Raw genomic sequence first — 26859 nt, 5'->3', positions numbered from 1 at the left:
CTGTTTAGTGGGGCCTGACTGTCTTGAGTGAAAATCCATCCTCCTCTTCTCAAGCCACTAACTGTCTTAACATTAGTGTTGTTTAGGCTTGGGCGATTTAAAGGGTATATTTCAAAATACCGGCGGTATGATTTTCAATACTGTAATTTTGTAAAAATATATTATAAATAAATGACATCCAGCTCAGCGCTCCAGCTATGCATTTGATTTTCTAACACGATGCTTATGAATCGCTGTGGTCCTCCTCCATGTCTCCCTCCAGACGGACATCTTGGTGGTGAGCTGTGACCTGATAACGGACGCTGCTCTCCACGAGGTGGTTGACCTGTTCCGGGCTCACAATGCCACCCTCTCAATGCTGATGAGCAAAGCCCACGAGTTCACGGAGACTGTCCCCGGACAGAAGGGCAAGAAAAAAACAACTGCCAGTATTACACCAGGTCTGCACAAAAAGTGACACGCCGCACTACCTCGTCATATAATCTGGCAGTTTTATGGATGACTTTTGAAGTTGCATTACCCCAAATAAGGCTATTCCTCGGATAACTGTTCATTTGCTTGTAATATTCTACAATCAAACTCTTTAATGTTTTTTAGTAAATCTGTCTTATTAAACCCAGTGAACATCCATAAGCCTAGATGTTAGTATACAAGCCGGGCAGATACCAAGCTTGTTAGCCGTGTGGTGAGATCTTAGCCATTGCTGTGTGATTGTTCATCTGGTGTCTTCCTTCTCCCAAGGGAGCAGAGGGACTTTGTTGGGGTGGACGGATCAGGGAAGAGGCTCCTCTTTATGGCCAACGAGGCCGACCTGGACGAAGGTCTAGTCATTAGGAAGTCCACCATGAGAAAGTGAGTATTACTTGAGCACATATAGCTTGCTAGCTTGCTATTTTTCTCCCAATCCTTATCAAGCCACCAGGTTGTGTGTGTGTGTGTGTGTGTGTGTGTGTGTGTGTGTGTGTGTGTGTGTGTGTGTGTGTGTGTGTGTGTGTGTGTGTGTGTGTGTGTGTGTGGAGCACACAAGCTAAGGCGTGGGAGTGGAGGAGTGTTGGAAGGAACAATGCAAACCTGCTCAGCTCTGACCCTTCATTTGTGTGGTATTGCTAATAAAAACACAGCACTCCCAGTCTTGACTGTCATGAGACTTGCCAATTACTCCAGCTATACAGGGATTTGCTCCTGCTCCTGCTTTGGCTGTGTTCTGCTGTTTTTCCACGGCAGACCCCCTGTTCCAGCTGAGTGCATGCTGTGGCCCTTTTTCTTTTCTTTCACTTGTTCTCTCTCTTTTTCCAACATCCATTTAGATGTGTTTTTTCAAGAGGCTTTAGCGTTGAGGAGTGTGTGTGTGTGCTTGCTTGCATTTGGCTGTTCCTAAGCCTTCTAGTTAAGGTCTTATTCCATCACCACCTTAAGTCTTAAAAGATTTCAAGCAGAATTAATGTTTGTTCAAATGCCAAAGGTTTAGCCTAAATCCTACATGTATACCTGGCCAGATGGATAAAATGACATATTGATGTAAAATACATGTAGATATACTGCCCACCATGAAAACGTATCATGAACCCCTTTTTAGCATTATGTTGCGTCCCCAGTGTGGCATGTGTGTATGATGTCTGGGCTGCAATAGGAAGGCTGTGAAAGCTGTCAGCACCCTACCAGGTCCTGGACTGCGGCCCTGGGCCCGGATTCACACAGCATCTCAGAGTAGTGATATAGGATCACTTTTACTTTCTAGATCGTAATAAGTTTACGTGGACAGGTGGGGACTTCCTAGATCAGAACTCCTACTCTGAACCTATACTATTGATACGGCCCCTGGTCCTAGATCAGCACTCCTACTCTGACACTATACTATAGATATGGCCCCAGATCCTAGATGGGCACTTCTTTAAAAAAAAAAAAAAAGGTACCCCTTTTTTCTCCCCAATTTCGTGGTCTCTAATTGTTTAGTAGCTACTATCTTGTCTCATCACTAAAACTCCAGTATGGGCTCGGGAGAGACGAAGGTTGAAAGTCATGCGTCCACCGATACACAACCCAACCAAGCCGCACTGCTTCTTAACACAGCTCGCATCCGGAAGCCAGCTGCACCATTGTGTCGGAGGAAACACCGTGCACCTGGCAACCTTGGTTAGCGCGCACAGCGCCCAGCCCGCCACAGGAGTCGCTGGTGCGCGATGAGACAAGGATATCCCTACCGGCCAAACCCTCCCTAACCCGGACGACGCTAGGCCAATTGTGCGTCGGCTCACGGCCCTCCCGGTCGCGGCCGGTTACGACAGAGCCCGGGCGCGAACCCAGAGTCTCTGGTGGCACAGCTGGTGCACCCGGGAGGCCCTCTAGATGGGCACTTCTACTCTGATACTATAGATGCGGCCCCTGATCCTAGATCAGTACTCCTACTCTAAGACACTGTAAATATGGACTCTGGTCTTAGGCTTTAGTTCTGGGGTGTAGGTCTGGCTCTGGGTTATGGTCTGTGCTTTGGGCTTGGGGTTCTGGTATTGGGCTGTGGACTCAGGTCCTGGGCTCTTGGCTGGGCTGTGGGAGCTGGTCTGTTGGGAGCTCGTAAATACTTCAGGGAGCCAGAACCACTGTAAATCCTGCCCAATAAGAGAGGGGCCGCAGCAGCTGCAAGCACGCTTCCCTGCAAAAGGAAATCAGCCACACACACACACGCTAATGTGGAGATACACACACGCAAGCATGTATGTACATACTAGAGCTGGGACGATAAACCAAACATTATCGACACCAACCATTTCAATAAATTATAATTACTTTTCTGATATTGTTCATTATAAGTTTGCTAATATGGGTGATTGTGCAGTGCAGTCAAAAATTAGATTTTCCTGTGTTTTATATATACAATGCCTTCGGAAGTATTCAGACCCCTTGTCTATTTCCACATTTTGTTATGTTACAGCCTTATTATAAAATGTATTCAATTGTTTATTTCCCCTCATCAATCTATACACAATACCCCATAATGACAAAGTAAAAAAAACGTTTTCTTTAGGAATGTTTGCAAATGTACAAAAAAAAAACAACGGAAATATCACATTTACATAAGTATTCAGACGCTTTACTCAGTACTTTGTTGAACCACTTTGGCAGCGATTACAGCCTTGAGTCTTCTTGGGTATGACACTACAAACTTTGTACACCTGTATTTGGGGAGTTTTTCCCCATTCTGCTCTGCAGATCCTCTCAAGCGCTGTCAGGTTGGATGGGGAGCGTCGCTGCACAGCTATTTTCAGGTCTTTCCAGAGATGTTCAATTGGATTCAAGTCTGGGCTCTGGCTGGGCCACTCAAGGACATTCAGAGACTTGTCTTGAAGCATAGGGTTGTTTTCCTGTTGGAAGGTGAACCTTCACCGCCAGTCTGAGGTCCTGAGCGCTCTGGAGCAGGTTTTCATCAAGGATCTCTCGTACTTTTCTCCGTTCATCTTTCCCTCGATCCTGACTAATCTCCCAGTCCCTGCCACTGAAAAACATCTCTACAGCATGATGCTGCCACCACCATGCTTCATTGTAGGCATGGTGTCAGGTTTCTTCCAGATGTGATGCTTGGCATTCAGGCCAAAGAGTTCGATGTCGGTTTCATCAGACCAGAGAATCATGTTTCTCATGGTCTGAGAGTCTTTAGGTGCCTTTTGGCAAACTCCAAGCGTGCTGTCATGTGCCTTTTACTGAGGAGTGGCTTCTGTCTGGCCGTCTGGCCACCATAAAGTCCTGATTGGTGGAGTGCTGCAGAGATGAGAGAACTATCCAGAATGACAACCATCTCCACAGAGAAACTCTGGAGCTCTGTCAGAGTGACCATCAGGTTCTTGGTCACCTCCCTGACCAAGGCCCTTCTCCCCGGATTGCTCAGTTTGGCCGGGCGACCAGCTTTAGACTGCGTCTTGGTGGTTCCATACATCTTCCATTTAAGAATGGAGGCCATAGGGATCTTGGGGAACTCCAATGCTGCAGAAATGTTTTGGTTCCCTTCCCCAGATCTGTGCCTCGACACAATCCTGTCTCGGAGCTCTACGGACAATTCCTTCCACCTCACTGTTTGTTGACTGTGTGACCTTTATATAGATAGGTGTGTGCCTTTCCAAATGATGTCCAATCAATTTAATTTACCACAGGTGGACTCCAATCATGTTGTAGAAACATCTCAAGATGATTAATGGAAACAGGATGCACCTGAGCTCAATTTTGAGTCTGAAAGCAAATGGTCTGAATACTTATTTACATAAGGTATTTCTGATTTAATTTTGTAATACATTTGTCAATTCATAAAAACCTGTTTTCGCTTTGTCATTGTCTGGTATTGTGTGTTGATTTAATGAGTTAAAAAAAAGAGTATCCATTTTAGAATGAGGCTACAATGTAACAAAATGTGGAAAAAAGTCAACTGGTCTGAATACTTTCCAAATGCACTGTGTTTCCACACTAGTTGGAATAATAGTGTGAAATTGTGAACATGATTTTCATGCCCTTTTTAGTGTAAGAGCTGTTTGAAAAGACCACCTGAAATCTCAGCCTGTTTTGGTGGGATGGAGTTTTTTGGTCTGCATCACCAGATGGTAAATGAGTTAATAGACCAGTCAGAAAGACCAAACCTCTCTGCTAATAAGTTAGTTTTCCCTTCCCCACTCAGACCACTCCTAGAAAGTAAGATACTTAATTGTTACCCAACAATTATTTGATATTGAGATTTTTTTTAAAGGCACATTGGACCTTTATTGGGACAATTGATGGCTACAACCATCAAATTAGTAGTTTAAAGGATAATGAAATAAAAACTGTTGTGTACGTTGTTATAAACGTATCTTTCTATTTATCATTATCATACCAATTCAGGCCATTTTCTCGAAATATGATTATTGTCCAAATCGCCCAACTCTAGTAAATAAAAACACACACATGTATAGACACACACCAGGATGTTACATGCTGAAATACTCGTGTATATTGGAAACATTTGAACATCAAGGCCTACCCAAGACGTAAATTGTATAAACAGGCACAAACATGCACAACAAAAATCTTGTATAGGACTGCAATTTTATTAGCATTTTTGTAACATTTGAAACCTACCCAAGTTGGGCTTTAAATGAGAAGTTGTCAATGAGCACTAGACCACTTATTGAGAGACTGAGATGTAGTGAGCTTTATGATATCTCAAAGCTGCCGGCTAGCCTAACTCTTATTAGACTAACCCAAGTATCGACATTTTGTCGCTTATTTCAGCCTAAGATGTCAAAAGTCTGTTTTGACTGCGTTTCCCCCATTAACCCTCTTTTCCCCGAGAGTCGGAAGTTTGAACACGGTGTTAGACGTCTGAAAGTCTCCAGTCGTTCCCTGGCTGTTTGTCTAAGCTGTCTCCAGAGTCTTTACTTGTCTGCCGTTGTATTTATACAGACATGGGCCGGGTGACATATGGATGGGAACTCTGGGCTGCTGTCACACATGCTGCTGTCCTGTCCTGTGGTACTGCTAACCTGGGACCTTTGATATCAATGCATGAGTTATGCGAATGGGCAAGTTACAAACACTGATCTTGTGTTAGGATCTTAAGTTAGTATCCAGCCCTTAAGTATAATGATCTCTTCAGTTATCTTAGCGGTATTTGTTTTTTTGCAGTCCTCAAACTGCATGTTCTTGACCCCTGTCCTAGATTACCACCACATTTTTCCCATGCTAGTTGCCTGAGTGGTGACACCTATCAATACCCATTTCCACATGTGAGCTGAAATGGAAGCTGAAAACCTTCTACACATGTGATATGAGTTGGCCCCTGAATTGATTTGACAGTGTGAAGGCTCCTGCAGATTCCTCTTGCATACAATGTTGCTCCACTTTCCACTGTAAACTCAGCAGAGGTGAAGTCATAGTCTTCATACAGTATGTACTACCATACAGTGGCGTAGCTTCAGCCGGTGCGGTTACACCAGGACCCGCGAAGTACATGGGCCCGGAGCTGTAATTTGAATACCGCCCACCATGCCCAAGTATTAATTGGTGACGCCGGTTTCTGTCATCGTTTTAAGCAGCAGTTGAGCTAGCTATCAAGAGATAACGGACTAAAAAAAGAAAGTCGAGAATAGAAGATTACGGATTTAAAAATCAGCAATTTATCAACACAAAAGTGGAGTCCAAAAGAGGAAGGCCAAAAATGAGAAAGCAAAGGAGGTACAGTATCACAATTTGTTTAATTAGATTATTTTTTCAAGTGCAGTTCATGTGCAGCCATTGCTAGCACAAGCAATGTAGCAGCACCAGAAGAGGATGTAGGTTTAACATCGCCAGCAGCCTCTTTTAGCGGGTAAAGTGAGCCAAGGCCAAGCTGTTCCATTGTGCCAGAGAAGCAACTTTGACAGAGGATACAGGCTGTCAGGTATCATTGGATATGACCCTGAGCACAAGCCAGGCCAGACAAGCTATCCCCGGGCCGGGTGGGGAGGAAGAGGAGCAGGGCGAGGCTAGAATCGTGGCGGCTGAGGAAACAGGTGGAAGTGGGACAGACAACCTTTCTACCTATTCAACTGATGGGGCATTATGCAACAAATGTGGATGCACGTTATTGCATTAGGCTCATGTAAGCCTACTGGCCCATTCCCAAGAGATGACAAAAGGCGGTCTTTTTCCGTGTCGTATTACACCACTCCAACCAAGGCTGGAATCAAATGACCACGTACATGGCTATGTTATTCGGCCAAGCTAGATTGCGCATATTGTGAGCCTTGTTGGCTTTTCTGAGAACGGAGTGCCCCTTCTCTGAAGCGTGGGTGAATGGAGATTGGCGCCATCTAACATCCAAAATGGCATGTCATGAGACATCTCAGATTCACATGGGTGCCTGTTTGGTATATGAGCAATGGAAGCTCAATGGCACTATTGACGCAGAAATGGAGAGAGGCGTGCGTAACGCAGCAAATCTCTGCCGACAGGTGTTGGAGCGCATAGTTAATATAACTCACACATGCATCATGTAATTTGGCGTTCAGAGGGCACCGTGAAAAGCTGGGGTAGGGCAGCAATGGGAATTGTTCTCAGTGTAATTGAACTGCTGTCATTTTACGACCCAGTTCTGAAAGAACTTTTAGAAGCCCCGCAGGATCCGTACACTATCTCAGTCCTTATTAACCGAGTGTGGGAAGTGTGACATTCGGGGAGGGGTGCAGGAAGCCTCACTTGTTTTCTTTTTTCTATTATTATGGACACAACACCGGATGTATCCAAAGTTGACCATTTAGGCTAAGTTTATCGCTATGTGAAAGTGATAAGGGATGCAAATAATGTTGCCACAAATCTGACCATCGGAGTCATTTTTGGGATTTCTGGACACTGCTGACACATCAGCAGCTGAGCTTCAACATAAAATCCTGGGCAGAATAGAGGATAATGGGCTGGATATTTCCAAATGTCTTGGACAGGGGTATGATGGAGCTGCTAACAAGAGCAGGGTCTATTCGGGTGTGCAGGCCAGAATATCCGAAAAAGAGCCGCTTGCTGTTTATGTGCATTGCGCAACGCACATTCTTAACCTGGCTCTCAACGACTCAAAAATGTGCCAGAGATTAAACAGTTTTATGATACGGTTATACACCTTCTGGCAGAGCATAAAGAGATGGTCAATGTTGAGTGGTATATTTGATTTTGAACCAGAAAAAGAAAATGTAACTCTAAAACAACTGTGTCCCACCCGCAGGTCATCTAGATATGAGTCCCTTGCCGCCCTGAAATACAGATATCTCGCTAGCGACCCACCGCGACAACATCTGGTGAAATTGCAGTTCGCCAAATTCAAAATACAGAAATCATCATAATAAACATTCATAAAAATACAAGTGTTATACATCTTAAAGATGAACTTCTTGTTAATCCAGCCGCCTTGTCAGATTTCAAAAAGGCTTTGCGGCGAAAGCATACCATGCGATTATCTGAGGACAGCGCCCTGCTTATAAAAGCATACAAACATTTTACAACCAAGTAAAGGAATTATAAGTTAGAAATAGCAATAAAATGAATCACTTACCTTTGAAGATCTTCATATGGTTGCAGTCACAAGTGTAAGGGATTTCCTCCTCTTCTTCTGAAGAGGAGAGGCAAAAAGGATCAGAGGACCAATATGCGGCGTGGTAAGTGTCCATGGTTCTTTTTAATACGTAATGTACACATGAACAACTGACTACATAAAACAAGAAATGTGAAAACCCTAACAGTCCTATCTGGTGCAAACACAGAGACAGGAACAATCACCCACAAACACACAGTGAAACCCAGGCTACCTAAGTATGATTCTCAATCAGAGACAACTAATGACACCTGCCTCTGATTGAGAACCATACTAGGCCGAAACATAGAAATACCCAAAATATAGAACAAACAAACATAGACTGCCTACACAACTCACGCCCTGACCATACTAAATAAAGACAACACAAAGGAAATAAAGGTCAGAACGTGACAACAAGAGTCCCAGCTACACAATAGATGTTCGTTATGTTCAATAAAGTCCCTGTTTATATCCCAAAACCTCTGATATGCATATCCTCACTTCTGGGCCTGAGTAACAGGCAGTTTACCAGTTACCCAGATGTCGAAATACTGCCCCCAAGCCATAAGAAGTTTTAAGTGCCAAGAAGGACGAGAGGGAGGATGCAGCATTTAGTCGTTCTGCAGACTAAGGTTTTAGAAAATGTGAAGGTCATCTCCAAAATGCTACAGGCCAAAGACGCAGACCTGCACAGAGCGGTTAGCCTACTCAAGGACATGATAGAGGTCCTGTCCGGATTCCGACAGGATTTTCCGAAGGCCAAAGTCACTGCAAAGACCCTTGCCGACAAATGGGGAGATCAGAACGCATTTGAAGACACTCGGAGAAGGAAGGTGAGGCGTCATTTTGATGAGCTATGCGAGGATGAGCAACTGTGTGATGGGGAGAGTAGTTTTAGAGTCAAAGTCTTTAATGCAAACCTTGACATCGTTATCCACCAGCTGTCAAACAGATTTAAAAGTCTGTGGACAACATCGAGTGTGTTTGACTCCATCCATCCCACTACCCTGGCCAACACAGATGATGTTGATGATGCGCTCTACTAGACCGCCAGGCGGTTGGCTGAACATTACAGCAAAGGTGTATCAGCAAGCTTACATGGCTAATTCATCTCTTTGATGGCCTGTTTTAAGAAGGAAATTGCAAAGCGCACTACAATGAGAGACCAGGCCAAGACGCTCATTGTGGATTACAATTCAGTCACTGCTACATTTGGGGAAGTAGTTACAGCGACGCTCCTTTTTATGACTCTGTAAAACGGTAGCCAGTGCCAAGCACTCCTTTTCCAAACTGAAAATAATTAAATCATACCTGAGGAGCAGCATGTGACAAGAGAGACTGAGTGAGTTGGCCATTCTGTCCATTTCAAAACACCAGGGCCAGGACCATGGATTTTAATGCCATAGTCAACGACTTTGCAGAGCGCAAGGCCCGTCGAATGCCAATCAAATGAGTGAGTAAGCTTATATTTTTACCCAGACAGCCTATATAAATCAGGCTTTATTGAGATTAATTTACATTGAGCGTAGTCGTAGATTGACAAGCAATCTGTTTTTTGAAACCATGTTCTGGTGCACGGCCGCTGAGCCATTTCATTGTCATTATAGCCTATACGTTTAACTAGGCCATAAGAATAATAGTAATAGTAATACGCACATACGTATCATACACTGTTAAAAGGCATGCTGCCATTTAAGCAATCTGTTTGAATGCTCCTTTTGATTGATTTGCTGGTGTTTTTGCTATAGGCCTGTGCGGGAGGCAGATCATTTGAAATAGCGGTATGTCAGTTTTGCCACCGTGCAAAACCTCAGCGAGCATGTACTGGGTCAAGAGATTTATCTTTATGTTGAGGTTTTATAATATTGACTATTGCCTATTATTTACCGATCAAATCGGGTGTTTTTGACCACTTTGTGCTTTCCTTGGTGCTGATCGACTTATACAGGTTAATTTCTGACCACCGTCCATGGTGCTGAATGTATTGGCTATATTGCGGCTTCTTTAGTAACAGCTTCAAATGTGCCCGTAGATTAGCTTCCGCTCTGCTGTTACAATGCTTAGTAATATTAACACACAGCCTTACCAACAAAATGATTTACATTTTAAGGAAAATATGGGTGGTTACAGGGACCATTAATTTTTTGGGGGCACCTAGGCCCGTCATGATTAAGCTACGCTACCATAGTTTCATTCACTTTCCGGATGAAACCATGGATTTGGTCAATCACTTGAGGTCTACAGTACCTGGTTCCCGCAACACTAAATATATTTGAAGAATTTAGTACCATTGCAAAACTAGTAATACAGTATGTGTCCTGTCCCCTGTGTGCCATGAAGCACACTCCTCAAACATCTTTAAATAGCGTCAATGTATTGTCCAATGGTAGGGAATATATACATTTAACTGCACATTTTCCCAGCTAACTACCCAAGTCTGGACATTTTGGGGTCGTTTGTATTTACCTTCTGTGCTCAGACACGAGAGAGGACAAAGAGACAAGGTCTTTATAGTAAAGCGAAATGTAGCTGGATGCGTGAGCAAATTTGTCTGGGCCTTGCAGTGGTGTTGACATAGACTAGGTCCAGAACAGCAGTTAGCAGTGTCCCCTCAGAGAGAGCACAAGTACTATTACCTCACAGCACTGCTGCCATGTGGAATGTGCTCATTTAGGAGGTAGATCCTACTACATGCTGAGGTTTTTAGTAGTCAGTCATAACGCTTGGGAGTGAATCACCATAGCCTGAGGAGTTTTGCAACAACGTTCTGTTTCACTCATCAGCCGGGCCCCCCCACTACCAGGAATCACACATTAGACTTGTGTCTGGGAAATGCAGTGGCTTATGGCCAAACGATGTGTATTGTATTTCTACTAAAATGATCACCCAAATGGGGATCCTTGCATCAGCATTGGACGGACAGACTAGGCCTGTAGCCGCTCCTGCTTGTGTTTAACCATGGTGTCCTGCTCCATAAAGGGCACTTGTCGAACCTCACCCCAACCGCTCCCATCCTCGCCACACCACACCTGACCCCCATCCACCGTACACTGATCCCTGGGTATCTCTCCTGCTTGGCCTTCCTCCCTGCCTGCCTGCCCAGCCCCACAGGTGCCAAACAAGGATGTCAGATGCTGGGTGTTCCTATAAATCTCGTTTACTTCCATCTGCATTTGGCATACAGTTCACACACACACACAGGATATGACAACCTGTTTGCTCTGGTCTGTGTGTGGACCGGAGGACCACATTGGGACCACATGTGGGTGGTGTGATGTGCTAGAATATTCCTGTCTCTGTTTTCAGCCTCTTGTTGGTGGATTCAACACATGGCCCCTCTATGAGCTGGTTAATGGAATGGCTCAAAGTTGTCATAATTTACCTCTTGCCTGTTTACCCTCCTCCCCCTCACAACGTGATTTATACGGCCCCGCATCGCCAAACAGACCTCCTGACTTATTCTCAATGTTTCAAATCGCATTCTTTACCCAAGAAAAGGCAGAGAGGAGAGGCTCTCACATAACGTCCCGGAGATGAGATGGTTTTCTTATGGTTTCTCTTCATAAATGTCACATTAAGGGGAGACGGGGGGGTATGGGGGGCTCAGTTGAATGTGACACCACCAGACAGGCTGGATAGCCGGTTTGTTATGGTGGTGCTTCACCATTCTGATCATGGTGGGTGTTAGGTGGAGGTTTCATTTGTTTCACCTGGTGCTCTGATCCAGAGGTCATATAGAATATAGACTAGTGATTGTATGGATATGGCCTTTTATGATCCATGGCCTTGGTTCTGTCCAAGGAACTGTTTATGGAGTTGGGTCTCATGGTCACTTTATGTGAGCAGTGCTTACAGAGGCCTTCTCACAGGATGAGTTCTGCTTTCACCATGGTCATATCTACTGTGCTAGCTTTGCTAACTGACATCACTGTCTTAGAGAATTGATGTTGGCTTCTGTAGGCAATGTCGACTGTAGGCTTCTGTAACCAACCACCATTCGGCAAGTACAGAACGTTATATTATCATGATCATTTTACCCGAGGACTTCAAAAATAAAACCCAAACAGCAATTATTCTCAATTAAAGCGTTTCTACCCGATACCACCACAATCTCTGATCCTGTGAGTTTTTCCCCATCTCTTTCTTCCTGCCTGGTGCAGCAACCTTTGGTTTGCCTTCAGCTGCAACTCAGAGACTTCCCACATCACTCAGACAGCCTGGCTGCTGCTGCTCTCAGATGAATTAGACTAGCCTGCAGGGCAGGCAGCCGCCTTTGGGCTGTGTCCCAAATGGCACCCTATTGCCTATTGTAGTGCACTACTTGTAGTGCACTATAAAGGAAATAGGTTGCCATTTTAGCCCTGGGCTCTATAGCAGCCTGCCCTGCCTGAACACAGAGGATCTATACCCAGAGCATTGCAGGCTGTAAAACAATTGGGGGGTCCGCTGGTGTTGGCGTCTGACCAGTTAACGCAGCACTCACTGCAGTTCAGACTGGACACGGTTGCCATGACAGCCATGTTTCTGGGGCAGGGCCTGTGGACAGAGGCTGGCAGGGGACAATACACAGATGCAGGACTGTTATATCACCTCTTTTTTTATCATAACAGATGTTCTGTTCTGTCACATACTGCTTTCAACAGAGTAATTAAGGAGGTAGAATGAAAAGCTAAATTAAAGACTAGTTATTTTTACTCTTTGTCATCTAATTAAAAAAACATCTGGAGAAGAAAAACAAAAAGTGGTTTTGCTCATGTAAAGAAAGAGGCTTGGTGCCTCAGTGTCTGCTACAGGATACTTTATAGTGTGTTGTGCCATGAACAGTGACATTAACTGTGGTACTGGCACCACCTGTGTTCTCAGTAGCCAGTTACAGTTCCCCTTAAACCTGTGTCGTAACACTGTTATTACTCTAACAGTTGACTTACAAAAGTGAAATAGGGAATAATCCTTAGCCCTCTCGGGTGATAGCAAACATCGCTCTCAACTCCAAACCAATTGCTAGAGTATGTGATAAGACATGTTAGTACAATGTTTCTATAACAACTACTATGTTACGACACAGTGATCGAGGTAATGCAATCTAAAACATCCCCGTCTTTGTTGGCTTTTTAGTTAACATGTGATTTGATTTACCCCCTCCGTCTGTCTCTCTCTCTTTCATTCAGACATCCAAGGATGCACATCAAAACTGGCCTTGTGGACGCCCACCTGTGCTGCCTGAAGAAGTCTGTGGTCGACTTCCTGGCTGATAACAAGTGAGGCCATTTTACTTTGCTTGCTTCCTGACTGGCTCCCTATTCCCTGTAAAGTAGTGCACTGTGTAGGGAATAGGGTACCATTGGGATGTAGCCTTTGTGCATGTTGTTTTCTCACAAATGTGCTCGTGTTTAATGTATATCAAATTATTTTTTAAAGGTACCGATAACCATCCACATAAATGTGAATACAGTGCATTGCTATACACAGGTGAAATATTGAATAGCACCTTTTTTGCCAAGGTTCATGCGTGTTGAATTTGAGAACAGACTGTGACTATAGAAAGGCTTTGAGGCTGGTAGGTATTCTTGTCAGGTGTTAATTTGTTTTACTATGTGCCACTTGAGCAGTTTATTAGGCTTTTAGCCCCCTTGTGCTTTAGTGTCAGAGGTACACCTCAATCACAACTGTGTTGATGATCTCACTTCCTCATACTTCTGGTTTTCTTTTTAACTGCAATCACTTTGGGCCAATCAGAAAGTCTGTTTATTGCCTACTGTACTTTTCTGGGTTACCGTATATAATAGGACCACCACCATAGACTGACATGTATCCTCCAACATATTGAAGTCATTTAATGGATCTCTGTGGTCACCACCACCAGATCAAATGGTCCAAAATTTAAAAGATGTACTGGATCATTAAAATCAAGGCCAAGCAATTGAAGGCACTGTTAGATGCTTAGACCACTTAGTTGAAGTATGTCCCAATTTGATAAATGTACATCCTATTGATGTAGCCTATATTTCTAGTGGTGTTGCATTCATCTACTCACATTCTCCTGCCCATACATCCTAGGCAGGGGATACTTCAGAACTAGGAGGGGGACAGAACAGGGCTTGAATGAGAAATGGGTCTAGTAATTGCTAGCCCCCACCCTCCTGTTCCCCCAACTCCAGCAAGACCAAAAGCAGCAGCACAACCTCTTCCTCCACCCACCCCCCAGTCCAGTACCCCAGTTAGTCCCCCCGTCCCTTTTGTGCTTGTTAAACTGGCATTGTGAGGAGACCCAACAGCTCCTTTAAGTGGTGTTGAAAATAAGTGCAGGTGGCATTAATTGGGGAGTGCATTGACTCACTCACTCGGCCCACTTTCCCTCCAAATAGGCATTTTCTACTGGGGGTTTACATAAATACTCTGCATTGCAGACGCTTGTTCCTGCTGCTTCCCACTGCTTTAACATTTGAATTCACCAGTCATCCTGATATAAATATCATTTAATGTTATCTGCCACCCAGACTCGGGAGACCTCAAAAGCACTAACCACTTATTTCTTTCTCTCCCGCATCAAAGTCGGTGGACTTTTTTTTTGTCCCTCTTTTTTTCCATGTTCTCCCCTTTTTCTCCCTCCCTCCCTCCCTCCCTCCCTCCCCCTCTCTCTCTCTACCTCTCTCTCTCTCCATCTCTTTCTCTATCTCTCCCTCTTGAAGCTGCTCCGCTGTGGAGCGCTCAAGGAGAAAAATGGACAGAGTAACTGTTGTTTCTTTCTCTGCATTCAGATGGAAATTCTAATCTCCCTTAAAAGAAACTAAAAAGAGAGTGAGAGATGGAGAGGGACATTGAGTGGAGTGCAGGAGAGCGGAAAAGGAGGAGAAAGTTAAATTGCCTACCGGGCTTACATGGTAGTTTGAAACCATGATTCAGCCTAATCTTTTTTAACCTGTTAGGAAACCCATGAACGTGTACACTGTGAAATGATCGTGGTTATTTCTTTGTTTTCTGGTTAGCGGTAACCCTCATGAGCAGAGATGGGCCTAGAACTTGTGAAAGCGTTCAGTGCATGGACATTAGCTATGTACACTCAAAGGCATTTCCCCCCTTCTCACCCCCCCTCTCCCTACTTCCTGCTTCTATCGTTTTGATTGGTCATGAGGAAATACCTGAATCAAAATATAAATATTATGAGTAGAACGGGGGTCCGCATGCAGGTCAATTGCCACGGTCAAATGTTGTCCTCATTCTGATTCTATGCTATTACTTTTCAAAAGAGTTGGGGGTCAAATGTTAGACTTAATGAGAGTAAAATGTATTTTTTACTTTCAGTGAATGTACCTATTTCAACAACTGAGTAAGTATTGTATTTTTCTCTCAAAGATCTGTCTCTTCGATTCGGGGAGAGTTAGTCCCGTATCTCGTCCGCAAACAGTTCTCTAAGTCCATGACCTCTCCGAATGTCAACGATGAAGCTGATCAAAAGCTTAAGAAAAAGGATGGCAATGCAAACGAAGGTAATGAAACCATACTTGAACATTTTAAGAGAGTTTCCATAGCTAGGTTGTAACTCACCTCATGCACACACACACACATACACACTCGACTGTGTGCATCTGCTGTCTGTGTGTGTAGAGATTCAGATCTTGTCCAGGGATGAGGTGCTGCCGCAGCTAACCCGGGAGATGTCCTGTTGGAATGACCATCGTGGGGACATGAGTGAGGCCTACCACGGAGGACGCCTGTGCTGCTACGCTGCGACGCTTACCGCATGCCCTCGTCCACACACTAGCGGCCTACGTCGAAGCCAATCGCCTGGTAAGTGAGAGAGTGAAACTAGATGTACTGAACATGTATTCATCTGTTTCTGACTGCTTCATGGCTAGCATGCTCTTCTCGTACGCTGCTTTCATTACCTGACACATCAAACTAATAGCCGGCTCTGTTAGTAACCCTAGCTTACAACTTTTAGATGTGATTAACATGACCTTTTATCTGGTGAGGACCATGCTAACCTGTACATTACTGGCATTATTGTTTTCTCCTCTTCTATGAACATGTATGCCTTATTGTCTTGTGTTCCAGGCCCCGAAGCTGTTTGATGAGCCTGCAGTCCATCCATCAGCAGCGATATCTGTGCGCTGTCTGGTGAGTAGCTAGCCTAGTAGCTAGATGGGTGCTTCTCTTAGATGTCTGGGACGATGTGTCTTTTCGGACTGCATCCATGAGTCTGTGTCTGGGGCATTAGCAGGTTGTAGTAGAATGAGCGTTGTGAGTGAGGATGCCATTAGATTGAGTGTGCTTTGGTGAGTCACATGCTATTCTTGTTAGTTGTCTATGAGGGAAGATGCTTTAAGTGTGTGTCATAGGGGATTAAGGAGCATAAGAGGCAGCAGAGGCCCTCAGCTCCTCTTGTCCTGTTCAACAGTTGGGGACTTTTGGCAACTACACCTCTTACAGATGTAGGACCGTTGTCATGCTGGAGGGTCATGTCAGGAGGAGCCTGCAGGAAGGGTACCACATGAGGAAGGAGGATGTCTTCCCTGTAACGCACAGTGTTGAGATTGCCTGCAACAACAAGCTCAGTCTGATGATGCTGTTACACACCACCCCAGACCATGACGGACCCTCCACCTCCAAATAAATTCCACTCCAGAGTACAGATCTCGGTGTAACGCTCATTCCTTCGACGATAAACACGAATCCGACCATCACCCCTGGTGAGACAAAACCACAACTCGTCAGTGAAGAGCACTTTTTGCCAGTCCTGTCTGGTCCAGCGACTGTGGGTTTGTGCCCATAGGCGACGATGTTGCCGGTGATGTCTGGTGAGGACCTGCCTTACAAAAGTTCTACAAGCCCTCAGTCCAGCCTCTCAGTCCTATTGCGGACAGTCTGAGCACTGATGGAGAGATTGTGCGTTCCTGGTGTAACTCGGGCAGTTGCTGTTGCCATCCTGTACCTGTCCCGCAGGTGTGATGTTTGGATTTACCGATCCTGTGCAGGTGTTGTTACACATGGTCTGCCACTGCGAGGACGGTCAGCTGTCCGTCCTGTCTCCCTATAGCGCTGTCTTAGGCTTCTCACAGTACGGGCATTGCAATGTATTGTATTGCCCTGGCCACATCTGCAGTACTCATGTCTCCTTGCAGCATGCCTTAAGCACGTTCATGCAGATGAGCAGGGACCCTGTGTTTTTCAGAGTCAATAGAAAGGCCTCTTTAGTGTCCTAAGTTTTCTTAATTGTGACCTTAATTGCCTACCGTCTGTAAGCTGTTAGTGTCTTAACGACCGTTCCAGAGGTGCATGTTCATTAATTGCTTGTGGTTTTTTCCCATGAACAAGCATGGGAAACAGTGTTTAAACCCTTTACAATGAAGATCTGTGAAGTTATTTGGATTTTTACGAATTATCTTTGAAAGACAGAGTCCTGAAAAAGGGACGTTTCTTTTTTTGGTGTGTGTGTGTGGGGGGGGGGTGTATAAGAGTTTGATTTTTACACTGGAAATTTGACTGATATAGAAGTGTAGGAAGGGAACAGAGGGAAGTGCACATTCTGGTGTGCTCTTTTTCCTGACATTGTTCTACCACATCTGGTTATTGTCTGCCAGATTGGTGCTGACAGCATAATAGGAGCTTCCTGTCAAATCTCAGACAAGGCATCCATCAAGAGACCAATGATCGGCGCGTCCACCACCGTCAGAGAGAAGGTCAAAGTAACCAACTCCATCATCAGGCACGGAGTCACCATCGAGGAGGGGTGAGTAGAGCCTCCTGTATACAAATCTGGACCATTTCTACCACTGTGTCCTTAGACTTTAGAATCTGTGATCCCAGGATATTTTACCAGGTAGTCACAGATGACAAAGCAGTGTAACACACACACTGTTATTTCCATTTGGAAAAGACCGGGGAGTAAACTCCCTTCTCCAATTATGCCCAGGATAGTTTTAAACCACAAAGGGGAACCATTAGCTTTTAGAGGCCAGAGTGTATGGATGACTCCGGAGTATGTGTGTCTTTTGGTTTTACTATCTTTGTGGGGACCAGAAGTCCTCACAGGGATAGTAAAACAAGGAAAATTTGCACAAGTGGGAACATTTCACCGGTCCCCACAAGCAAAATGCTTTTTTAGGTTTAGGATTAGAATTAGGAGTTAGGGTTTGGGGTTGGGTTAGGTTAGGTTAAATGTTAGGGTTAGGGAAAATAGGATTTGGAATGGGAATCAGTTGTTTGGTTCCCACAAGGAGAGTAAAGCAACCGTGTTTGTGTTTGGGTGGGCTGCAGTGCGAGGAGGGGACTGACTGCCTGAGGCTTGTTTTATGTGATATGTGGGGGAAACAGAGAACACTATGTTGACAATGTCCATTGGTGTGCAGTGAACCAGAGCATGCTTACAATGGCATACATAAACACATAGGTGATTAATATACATGGTTAAACTATGCTGTAGCTAGATTCTCAGCAACAACGTATTTCACTTCCTTCATATAACTCACAAGTGGATTTTTAAAAATAAAATAACTTTTACCTCAGTTTTCTACCTTTTTTAAAGTGTCATATTCAACTATTCATTGTGGGTGGATTGCTTACTATGTAAACCTACTATGAATCGGTTTTTTTTTTTTTTTTTTCAGTCCAGCATTGGGAGACATTTTTAATTAAAGTATTTTCACTCGTGCTGGCTGGTTGAAAGGATGTCCTGGCTGGTGATTGAAAACTGCAAGCATGACATGAATCGCAGGAGAGAGGCCACTGAGAAGTAGAAAAGGACCCTGTTATTTTAAATTCAGACATCCTCAAATCCTGGGGAAGAGCTTTATCTGGCAGAGTTGGGCTTTAGCACAGTCTCTCTTAAAGACAGGGAGGCCTGAGCCAGCGGGGGTACCCTCATGTCCGAGTTAGTGCACGCATAAAGAGAAAGAAAGAAAGAGAAAATAGGAAAATAAAGAAATGGCAATTATTTCGCAACATAAAAAAAATGTACGAGGGGATTAGCAAATCCCTGGCATGTTAAAGAAGGCACTTGCATTTTTTGGCCCCTTTGTTTGCATGTAGGAGTGCTTGTTTACAAAGCAGAGGCTATTTGGGGGGGCCTGCGGTCGAGGTCGCGGGGAAGCAGGCAGAGGATGTGGGTGGTTGAGGTGTGGGGGTGTGGGGGTCACAGCGAGGAGGAGCACAGTGTCAGTAATTAGTGGTGTTTCAGTTGGGCTTCTTTGGTGGTCTCTCAGTTTAAAACTCCAATCCTTGTAATCTCCCATTGCCATGAACCCCCCACCCGGTTCCCTCCCTCCCTGCTCACCCCCCTTCCTCTCCCTCCAACCCTTCCACCACCACCTGAATAGCCCCAGTGCAGCAGCAGCCAATACAGACCTGCCTGTGTTAGTGGCTGCAGGGCCAAGCTCGTCAGTCTCTCTAGGAGGGAGAGACATACATGTTGCTCCCCAGCCTGCCCCACAGAGCTCACTCTGTTTCTATCCTCCAGAGGAGACCTTATGGTGGCCTTAGTCCGGACTGCCAACCCAGGTGGTGCAGAACATCAACCATCCCCGGGCAGGGTTGTTGGTTCCCCTGCTATCTTAAACTAACCCCAACCCAACACAACACCACCACCTCACAGCCTTTCCATCTGTTGATATTCTGATTGTTAGCATGCCTTTGCCTGCCAATCAGGGTCTGGAGTTTCACTAAGGAAGATGAGATTAAATCCTGAATTGAGGTTCATTGATTAATTCAGGATTTTCTCTATCATTGATCAAATAAAATCATACCAAATTTTAGTTAAACATTTAACATCTCAGTTTAAATGTAGAATAGACACAATCAAGGTAATGAAGGAACAATTAAGATGTTTAAAACATGATATTAACAGTTAATGAGGAATTTGAAAGATCACGGTCTACTTACCATAGAGAATTGCTACCCCCACTCAAATGAATGAGTATACTGCCTACCTAGACATCACATAAGCCTAATGTCTGAAACCCACTATTTAGACTGGGCTCAGTACCCATAATAATTCTAACATAGGATCCAGAATGGGTTTTTTATTTCGACATGGGGCGTGTGCTTGGTCTCAGCCTTGATGAACACCTGTCTATAATGTTTCGTCACCCCCTGCCCTCAACAAAATAAAAAATAAACCCGACGATATCAAATACCTAATATTCTAAATGTCGATGATAGTGTATCAATTTGCACACACAAGGTAGAGGCTGGTGTTTTTCTTTAATATGTATGCTAATCTAGTTTCTTGAGGAAAATAAAACAAGACAGCTGAAAACTCTGAGGGGTCATGTTTCCTTTAAGGGAGGGGTTAGAGGCAGGAAAGGACAAGGCCCCCTCCCTCTGCTGTGCAATTAGCTGAAGACATGAAAGAGAAATTTCATTGTAAATATGTTCTTCATGCACCAAGAAAAAAAAGCTGGCCTGGCCCAGGCATGTTAAGTAAACATCAAACTGTGCACATAAAGTTATAACGTTTTATGGTGCCAAAGTGATCCCATGAAAGAGTGTGTTTGTGCGCGTGCATTAATGAAAGCCTGTGCAGTTGAAATCATCTTCTCAAATATTGCATCCAGAAAACGTCCTCCTTGAAAATGAAGCGTGGTCAAGTAGATGTTCAAATATAGTACACAAGACCAGGATTTTAACTTTGCATTAGGTCAGAGAGCAAGTGTCTAATGGCCAGCAATCAACTCTGCGATGTCTTCGCAGGTACCCACAATCTGCACAGAGTGATAGTGTACCAGTTCTCAAGGGGAAGTCTGGTTGATGGTGCTGTGTGTTTGTTCTACAGGTGTAACATCCAGGGCAGTGTGATCTGCAGTAACACTGTGATCGGCCGAGGTGCAGACATCAAATATTGCCTGGTAGGGAGTGCCCAGCGCATAGAGCCAGAGGGTGAGCATACTACTGCCTCACCTTGCCATCACACACTCAAGTCCCACTCACCTCCACTTTATCCGGCAACAGGAGGGTTGCAAAATTCCAGTAACCCAAAATTCCTAGGTTTTCCAGAAATACTGTTTGTAAGATTCCTGGAATAAGGACATAGAGAATACGTAGGAAATCTGGGAAACTTCCCAACTGGGATTTCTGAAAAATCTGGGAATTTGGGGAAAGGTACCTGAGTTTTGCAACCCTAAGAAGTAGGAAATAACACGTTACTAGCCAAAGTAGCATGTGTGAACTTGTGTGGGTCAGTGTTTTATGTGACTGTGATTTGTTTTATTCTACGCTTTCTTAGATCGCATTAAAACTGAACCCTCTGTGTATAATTGAGCTTTTACTTTTTTTTATTCCTAATCCCCTTGTTCATACTCCCTAGATGGAGCTGGGGGGGGTTGTGTGTGTGTGTTTGTGTTCCTGTGATTTAGTCAGTGTGTGTTTTTAGGATTGGGGGGTGGTGTGGGGGAGGAGGGGTCCGGGGGCTGTTGAATTCCGGGTGGTCCTGGCCTGTTCTCTAACCTCTCCATCAATGACACTGCCAGAGGCGCCCCTAAAATGTCCAGGGCCTGCTCAGCCTAATTGACTGAACAACAGGGTGTTGCTACACCACGGCCCCCTGCACCAAATACTGCAACATTTACCCCCTCCCAACCAACCCCCTTCCGTCCCTCCCCATCCATGTTCCAAGTTCTCAGCACAGCCCAGTTATCAGAGTGCGACTGGACCTGATTAGCCTGCCGTAACCTGGAAAGCACTGACTTATGGAGCGGCTCCCAGAAATCCCAAATTACAAGCTAGACCCTTGTACTTCCCACACATTCAGCCCCACAGCCCAGCTCAACACAGCCCAGCTCAACACAGCCCAGCACAAACCCCCCACACAACTCTTTTTAAGTTTAAAGCACAGAAAGAGCACAATTCAAAGATATCCCCGAAAAAAGGCTAACCGAGTCTGTAACAGAGCAGAGGTTAATGTAACCTATCATTATAAAAGCATTACTTATAATAACTGCAATAAATGTCTCGAAATAGCCTGGAGGATAACAACAACTGCTGTCTTTAAGTTCTACACTCAAAAGCCCTTTGATTTCATCATATCAAAGCTCCAATTTCCCATTCAATTTGAATGTTATTAATCTTAATGAATTAAAAAGTAACATCTTTTTTTCTACGGACTGGCTGCGATTCCGGATTTTCTGAACCGGGAAGTTTTCTGTGCATGTTTGGGATCCTCTGCGCGCTTTCCCATCAGTCCTTTCAGCTACTGCTCAGTGCTCATTCTCTCTGTGACTCCGTTGCAGCTTCTTCGAACAAACTGAGTTCTTTGTCTGTTGTAGCAGTAATCAAAGCAGACCTTAGCACGACACAACAGGCAGTCTAGCGATTTCATGTTCTATTTTCAGGAGGGGAGTTAGCCTTCATGCAGCTATTTAGGTTAAGTTATATGTTATAAGTTATATGTACACAGCATATCAACAAGCAAGACGCAGACAGGCAGTCAATAGTGATTTAAAGTGCAAACATTAGCTATTGTAGTTATTTTTTCAGCAACTCTGACTATATGCCAGCATAACTATAAAAATTACATCACACAGAAGGCGGAGTTTTGCCCCAATGCAAAGTGTAGAGACTGCGTCTTGCTTGTGCAAATAAATGCAAATCCGACCATCACCCCTGGTGAGACAAAACCGCAACTCGTCAGTGAAGAGCACTTTTTGCCAGTCCTTTCTCGGTGGGTTTGTGCCCATAGGCGACGTTGTTGCCGGTGATGTCTGGTGAGGACCTGCCTTACAACAGGCCTACAAGCCCTCAGTCCATCCTCTCTCAGCCTATTGCGGACAGTCTGAGCACTGATGGAGAGATTGTGCGTTGCTAGTGTAACTGGGGCAGTTGTTGTAGCCATCCTGTACCTGTCCCGCAGGTGTGATGTTCGGATGTACCGATCCTGTACAGGTGTTGTTACACGTGATCTGCCACTGCGAGGACGATTAGCTGTCCGTCCTGTCTCCCTGTAGCGCTGTCTTAGTCTTCTCACAGTACGGACATTGCAATTTATTGCCGTGTCCACATCTGCAGTCCTCATGCCTCCTTGCAGCATGTTCACGCAGATGAGCAGGGAACCTGGCCACATCTACAGTCCTCATGCCTCCTTGCAGCATGCCTAAGGTGCGTTCACGCAGATGAGCAGGGACCCTGGGCACATCTGCAGTCCTCATGCCTCCTTGCAGCATGCCTAAGATGCGTTCACGCAGATGAGCAGGGACCCTGGCCACATCTGCAGTCCTCATGCTTCCTTGCAGCATGACTAAGGTGCGTTCACGCAGATGAGCAGGGACCCTGGGCATCTTTCTTTTGGTGTTTTTAAAAGTCAGTAGAGAGGCCTCTTTAGTGCCCTACGTTTTCATAACTGTGACCTTAATTGCCTACCGTCTGTAAGCTGTTGGTGTCTTAACGACCGTGCCACAGGTGCATGTTCATTAATCGTTTCTGGTTCATTGAACAAGCATGGGAAACAGTGTTTAAACCCTTTACAATGAAGATCTGTGAAGTTATTTGGGTTTTTACGAATTATCTTTGAAAGACAGGGTCCTGAAAAGGGGACATTTCTTTATTTGCTTTGTTTAAATGTCAGTATTCATGCATACAGTGCACTCGGAAAGTATGCAGACCCCTTGACTTTTTTCACATTTTGTTACGTGACAGCCGTGTAAATTTTGTAAATATTTTTTTTTACTCATCAGTTTACACACAGTCCCCCATAATGACAGTTATAAAACTGAGTATCACATTTCCATTAATATTCAGAATCTTTATTCAGTACTTTGTTGAAGCACCTTTGGCAGTGATTACAGCCTTGAGTCTTCTTGGGTATGACGCTACACGCCTAGCACACCTGTATTTGGGTAGTTTCTCCCATTTCTTCTCTGCAAACCCTTTCAAGCTCTGTCAGGTTAGATGGGGAATGTTGCTGCACAGCAATTTTCAGGTCTCTCTAGAGATTTTCGATCAGGATCAAGTCCAAGCTCGGGCTTGGCCACTCTAGGACATTCAGCGACTTGTCCCGAAGCCACTCCTTCATTGTCTTGGCTGTGTGCTTAGGGTCATTGTCCTGTTGGAAGGTGAACCTTCGCCCCAGTCTGAGCAGGTTTTCATTAAGGATCTCTCAGTCCTTGCCGCTGAGAAACATCCCCACAGTATGATGCTGCCATGGCCATGCTTCATCGTAGGTGTGACGTTTTGCATTCAGGCCAAAGAGTTCAGTCTTGGTTTCATTTGACCAGATAATCTTGTTTCTCATGGTCTGAGAGTCTTTAGGTACCTTTTGGCAAACTCCAAGCACGCTGTCATGTGCCTTTTACTGAGGAGTGGCTTCTGTCTGGCCACTCTACCATAAAGGCCTGATTGGTGGAGAGCTGCAGAGATGGTTGTCCTTCTGAAAGAGTCTCCGATATCCACAGAGGAACTCTGGAGCTCTGTCAGAGTGACCATCGGGTTCTTGGTCACCTCCCTGACCAAGGCCCCATTCCCCTGATTGCTCAGTTGGCCGGGTGGCCGGCTTTAGACTGCGTCTTGGTGGTTCCAAACTTCCATTGAAGAATGAAGGAAGCCACTGTGTCCTTGTGGACCTTCAATGCTGCATAAATATTTTGGTACCCTTCCACAGATCTGTGCCTCGTCACAATCCTGTCTCTGAGTTGTACGGACAATTCCTTCGTCCTCGTGGTTGGGACCTTATATAGACAGGTGTGTGCATTTCCAAATCATGTTCAACAAAATGTTTTGAAAATGTATTAATTTTCCACGGTTTGCCATAAGACATTAACAGAAAGCATCAGTGATTTGTGTGTTCCTACAACTTTCTGAAGAGGCAACGAGAATGCCCCTTGTCTGTCCATGTGCGGTGTCTACCAATTTGTGTAGCCGTTAGCTAATGAAAACAGTCTCTGGTTGATAGAAAGGCTTTCCCAAAAACCTTCAATTTGATTTGACTTAAATGTTAGCCCAAAAAGTATCCTATGCTTAACTGGCAGAATGATATCATGATTATTATTATCAATCCAGTGGGTATTTGGTTTGCAAACTCATGTGTGCTACAATAACACTGCTAAACACAGCCTCTTGCTTCGTGCTCAATTGAATTAAAGGGTAAAAAAAAATCTAAATTCTCAGCTTTTTCCCAGACCTCAAAAGTGGTGACCTGATGTGGTTTAAACATTGTTGTGCACTTAGAACATCTAGTGTGGTTTTTGTGTAATTTTGAGAGTGGAAACCTGACATAACTGGGAAAAACAGAAACCTGGGAATATTTATTTATTTTTTCTGTTTTAATCAAATAAATAAAACATTTATTTTTTGATAAAATACATAAATCAGTCAATTTAAATAAATAAACTAGGCCCTAATCTATGGTTTTCACATGACTGGGCAGGGGTGCACCCATAGGTGGGCCTGGGAGGGCATAGGGAGCCAGGCCCAGACAATCAGAATGAGTTTTCCCTCACAAAAGGGCTTTATTACAGACAGAAATACTCCTCAGTGACATCAGCTGTCCGTGTGGCTGGTCTCAGACGATCCCGCAGGTGAAGAAGCCAGATGTGGAGGTCCTGGGCTGGCGTGGTTACACGTGGTCTGCGGTTGTGAGGCCGGTTGGACGTACTGACAAATTCTCTAGAACGACGTTGGTAGAGAAATAAAAATTCAACAGCTTTGATGGGCATTTCTGCAGTCAGCATGCCAATTGCGCACTCCCTTCAAACATGAGACATCTGTGGCATTGTGTTGTTTGACAAAACTGCACCTTTTATTGTCCCCAGCACAAGGTGAACCTGTGTAATGGTCATGCTGTTTAATCAGCTTCTTGATATGCCACACCTGTCAGGTGGATGGATTTTCTTGGCATTGAGAAATGCTCACTAAAAAGGATGTAACCAAATTTGTGCCCAAAATTTGAGAGAAATAAAAAAATTATGTGTATGGAAAATGTCTGGGATCTTTTATTTCAGCTAATTAAACACGTGACCAACATTTTACGTTTATATTTTTGTTCAGTATGAATTGTAAAGTTATGACTTTCTACACAATATAACAACACATTTTTCCAATCTGGGTGGTGAAGTCGATAAAGTATTCAATAATTTCACTGTGTATTTTGGATAGAATCATGGCATTTGAATGTACCCGAGGCCACCAAAATAGAGCTAATGCAAAAAAATGTTCTGGTTGTCTACTTTTTCTGGTAACACTTTACTTGACACCCAGCGTCATATGTCATAACAGCTGACATACTTTATAACCTGTTTATAATATGGTCATAACACTGTCATGACACATATTTAGAGCTGTTGTGACATCTATATTACATTATTTTATGGCTGGTTATGACACCTACAGTACCCTTTAAAATGTTGGACACGCCTACTCATTTCCAAATTTGAGATTTTTGGTGCCAACCACCGTGTCTTAGTGAGACGCAGAGTAGGTGAACGGAGGATCTCCGCATGTGTGGTTCCCACCGTGATGCATAGAGGAGGAGGTGTGATGGTGTGGGGGTGCTTTGCTGTTGACACTGTCAGTGAATTATGTATAATTCAAGGCACACTTAACCAGCATTGTTACCACAGCATTCTGCAGCAATACGCAATTCCATCTGGATTGCTCTTAGTCCCACTATCATTTGTTTTTCAACAGGACAATGACCCAACACACCTCCAGCTGTGTAAGAGCTATTTGACCAAGAAGGAGAGTGATGGAGTGCTGTGTCATATGACTTGGCCTCCTCAATCACCTGACCTCAACCCAATTGAGATTGTTTGGGATGCGTTGGACCATGGTGTGAAGGAAAAGCAGCCAACAAGTGCTCAGCATATGTGGGAACTCCT

At 44.5% G+C, this 26859-nt stretch overlaps 1 pseudogene; it reads left to right on the top strand.

Moving 5' to 3' along the window:
- The first annotated feature begins 327 nt into the window (after window positions 1-327).
- Window positions 328-26859, top strand: part of LOC135507046 (translation initiation factor eIF2B subunit gamma-like) — a 41679-nt pseudogene continuing 15147 nt past the window's right edge.

This window comes from Oncorhynchus masou, chromosome 3 (genome assembly GCF_036934945.1).
Source record: "Oncorhynchus masou masou isolate Uvic2021 chromosome 3, UVic_Omas_1.1, whole genome shotgun sequence".
NCBI classification, from domain to species: Eukaryota; Metazoa; Chordata; class Actinopteri; order Salmoniformes; family Salmonidae; genus Oncorhynchus; species Oncorhynchus masou.
This window is presented reverse-complemented; position numbering and strand designations above follow the sequence as displayed.